This window comes from Lolium rigidum, chromosome 6, assembly GCF_022539505.1.
Source record: "Lolium rigidum isolate FL_2022 chromosome 6, APGP_CSIRO_Lrig_0.1, whole genome shotgun sequence".
Lineage (NCBI taxonomy): Eukaryota > Viridiplantae > Streptophyta > Magnoliopsida > Poales > Poaceae > Lolium > Lolium rigidum.
In genome coordinates this window covers 279,618,768-279,622,828 of record NC_061513.1, presented here as the reverse complement: position 1 = coordinate 279,622,828, position 4,061 = coordinate 279,618,768, and the positions used below count along the sequence as shown (strand labels likewise).

The 4,061-nt window shown below is 45.3% G+C and overlaps 1 long non-coding RNA gene across 1 annotated transcript; it reads right to left on the bottom strand.

Moving 5' to 3' along the window:
• Nucleotides 1-665: 665 nt before the first annotated feature.
• LOC124660748 lies at nucleotides 666-3,532 on the bottom strand. Its single transcript, XR_006989969.1, has 6 exons — nucleotides 3,420-3,532; nucleotides 2,557-2,628; nucleotides 2,345-2,433; nucleotides 1,778-1,854; nucleotides 1,570-1,648; nucleotides 666-1,111 (listed from the first exon to the last, which is right to left on the bottom strand). It is a non-coding gene; the product is annotated as an uncharacterized LOC124660748 (long non-coding RNA).
• Between the last annotated feature and the right edge of the window lie 529 nt (nucleotides 3,533-4,061).

Here is a 4,061-nt window from a genome sequence, read left to right as displayed (position 1 = left end):
GTTCGTTGCCGTCTCTAATGGTCGAACGGTGACCACTCCCACCTCTGTTGGCGGCTTCGGTTTCTTCCGGCCGACGACTGAAGGCGACGAACAACCTCCAGGCTACCATGCCAAGGAGGCCCCTCTGCTCCACCACAGCGAGCTCCCGCTGCCCCGCCCCAAGTGGTAATAACGTCCCCGGCGACGAGGCAGTTGACTGTGGTGAGAAGATTCGATTTAGTGGAGAAGGAGCTGGAACCGATGACGTTTTTCTGGTTAGATCTAGGGTCTTCTGTGGAAAAAGTGTGGACCTGTTTGCTATTTCTTATTTTCTTAGGGTCCTTGATGTAACTTGTAAATCCACCGACAATATGATATGAATGCTTCTCGGTCCTTCGGGACCAGCCCCTGTTCAAAAAAAAAAGGCTGATTTTATCCACCTGACTTATTACGCTACGCATATACCTCATCTACATTTCTTTCTTCTCACGTACCAAAGGTTCCAAAGCGGGCCAAGGAAAACCATGGAGATTCTAAGGACTTTTTTTTCTCTTTAGAAACTTCCATCTCAATCCAATGAAACGTGTCCCAGGATTTTTCTAAATTTGGGTGTATCAAACACTATACATATATACATCCGAATTTTGACAAACTTCCAACATGTTTCCGAGGGAGTAGAATACATTATTAAGTTTGTTAATCAATAATTTTAAAGTTGCAAATTTTGCCATGACCTTTGCCCTTTTTCTGGCTTCACTATCAGACATCACAGACAGCAAATCTAACACGGCCACTTGACTCGCATCACATTCGCATACATCGTCAGCCATCCTCGCTAGCTAAGTTATCAACTTGAAAAACAACAACAAAGCCGTGCAGCATGCACCTACATGTCGCCAGCAAATCAAGTCACAACCACTTCCCAAGTCGCAGCAGAGTCAACCGTCGGGCCACTGCCAGCTTATAAGCACACAAGGACCTCAGTAATGCAGACAAGCCAGCTCAATGTCCAGGCCGGAACGACAACCAGCCCAGGACGAGCCTTCTGCTGGCGGGTTAAGGGTTGTTTCGGCGACCAATGCCAAGCTGAGACAAGTGCATGCCGTTCATCATCCAGCAGCTGCGCACCAAGCTGCACACAATCAGAGGAATGGATGAGTGAATGAATGAATGCACACATCATTCCTAATTTGCAACAGAAATACTCAAGGCAAATATCTCCTTGGCCCAACACCCACCATCTCCTTGCTAACAAATATAAACACAATACAAAGCGTGAAATCATACACAAGACAGAAGGTGCATATATATGTTTTACCCTCCCCGACAGTGCATTTTCAAGTTTAAACCCAACCGTTCCAGCTCTCATCAACATACCATATACACACACAACACTCAAGATTTACTGGACAGTAATAACATCACATATTAAGATGAACAATTACATACGGAAGCACAACCACCAACGACAACCAGATTAGCATCTAATTAATCAGGGCACACGATCTGGAATACTTGAGCAATGACAAATAAAAATTACGGATCAGGACACCTATTCTCATCATGCAACTGCTGCATTTGGTAAAATACCTTGAGATATACAGACAGGAAATAAAGTCATCTGCTACTCCAGCTTGGCATTCTTCTCAACCGCATCCTCACACTTGTCCTGCAACACAAATTCCAACATCAACTCCATGTAAGTTGCTTATATAACTAGCACGTCCTGAAATGCAGCGACCTGGTATTGTACAATCACAACAGGAGGTGATTAAGTTTGGTTCAAATTCAGATGTACCTTCAGGAGGCGATTAAAGCTTCCTCCGTATATATAGCTTGTCATTTGCCCATGCCTGCAACGCTCGCATACTTCTCCTGATAACAAAGCCACCCAAACAATCCATTAAGTCACATCAGAGATATACATCAAGGGAGTGAATGCACAGTGAGCATATAAGCAACTGGAGTCCTAATTTGAAAGGAAATACTCGGATTATTTTTTATAATCATGCGGCAATTTCTCTGTGCAACACCATCTGCATATAAACAATTTAAACACAAAATGATAGGACAGCATGCAACCCTCCCGACAACATATAACGTTGCATTGTCATGTTCACTTAAAACCAAGACTTTCAAGATCATCAAAGGGTGAAATCATGCATACACACATGATTTACTGGACAGTAAATATGATCACATATTAACTTTCCAAAATATTAAGCACGATTACATATAGAAACACAACCACCAACAACCAACTAGCATGTAATGAGGGCATGCAATCTGGAGTTATTCTGCAATGCCAGAAATGAAATACCGAGCACGGCTATTCATCATGCAAATGGCGCATTTGGTCAAATACCTTGAGAGACATAGAGGAAACAGTTGTATAGTGCAGTCGTCTGCTATACTCCGTGTGTTGTTATTCTCAACCACAGCCTCACACTTGTCCTGCAAGACAATTCCGAATCAACCGTAGACCACGCATATAGCTGATCCTGAACTGCAGCAACCTAGTGTTGTACAATGACAACATGAGGTGATTAAGTTTGTTTCAAATTCAGATGCATGTACCTTAAACCCTTAATGAACCAAACCTCGTCCTTCAAGCTTGCCTTTTGCCGATGCCACGCTGGCACACTTCTCCTGGAAAAAGGCCAGAAACAATTCAAACAGGATGACACAATTTCATATCAGCGCAATTACAAATCAAAGTGTAAACAGGGAAAACAATTCTATCCATAGGCTTGGCCTTATAAACTGTAACTAGCTAACACACACTTCAATGCAATTCATATCAGCACAAGCAAATTGAATTCGTGCAATCACCGACCGAACAAACAAGTATCAGGAATAAAACTATGACGATACATTACATGGAGGTCACTAGAACCAAATCATCACACAAGTCGCCGTACAAATTCTAGAACATCAAACAAGAAATCGCACTTTGCACTAACTCAAGGGAAGAACAAGATGGGTTTCAACTTCTGGAGATGAATGACTTCAAATATAATAAACACATGAAGAATAAACAAGATACACAGTTCCACCCATATTGTTCATTATTCATGTATGTAGTAAACATCAAAAGGGGATCATGCTTGGGAACAAGCAAAACAGTATTCCATGTACAAAATATAGTTTCACGGCAAACTCCAAAAATTTGTTCAAAGCCAGGCAACAAGCAGGTAAAATCAAAACCATGTTGAAATTTCCATGAATCTCACGCTAGGTTTAATTTCCAAACAAGAAACAAGCATGGATCTTTCCGTGTGTGTCTAATTAAGCAGCAGCTACTAAATAGAGATTTGCATCTTCTAAATTAAAGAGCACAGTATTGGGGGCCTGCTGCTAACTGACAAAGCTACGTACACCAAACAGTCTGCATCGGGCAGCAATTGATTTGAGCACCTCAAAGGGGGAAAAAAATCGACCTTTGGTTGGTCGCTTGTGGTGGAGTTCAGGGGCGAGCAGCTCAACCTGCTGCAATTTGTGGACACGCCCGACCCGGCCTTCACATCCTGCGCGTGGAGGTGCCTGTGCAATGGCATCCCTGCCGTCGGCACCTCCGCGAATACGCCGGCGCGAGGGGTGGTGCCGGAGCTCGCACGGACCTGCGGGCAGTCGCGACCTCATTGTCGACCCAGCGAGCTTGACCTCGCCCTCACGGCGCTGGGGCTGTGGGAGCGGCGAAGCGCGGGCAGCGAGGTCGTGCGTTGGCGAAGTTGGGTGCGGCATCGGAGGAAGAAACCGCAACCGTGCTGCATCGGCCACCCACCGACGAGGTCCGGCGAGCTCGACGGAGCCGCGCGCACCAACGCACGCGAGCGCCGGCGAGCAAGCAGGACACGGAGGCATGGTTGTGGCCGGACCGCCGCCACCTCTCTCGTCGCAGGAGAAGACGTACAGAGAGGAGAAATGGGGTTAGGGTTCAGCAATGGGCTGGGCAGGAGGAACCGCAGCACTTGACCTCCATCCGACGGCTTTTGGCGCACCAGCCACATAATGGGCCGTCACCACATTTTCTTTGTTCTTCTTCATTTTTATAAATAACTTTTTGCTCCATCAATCTATAT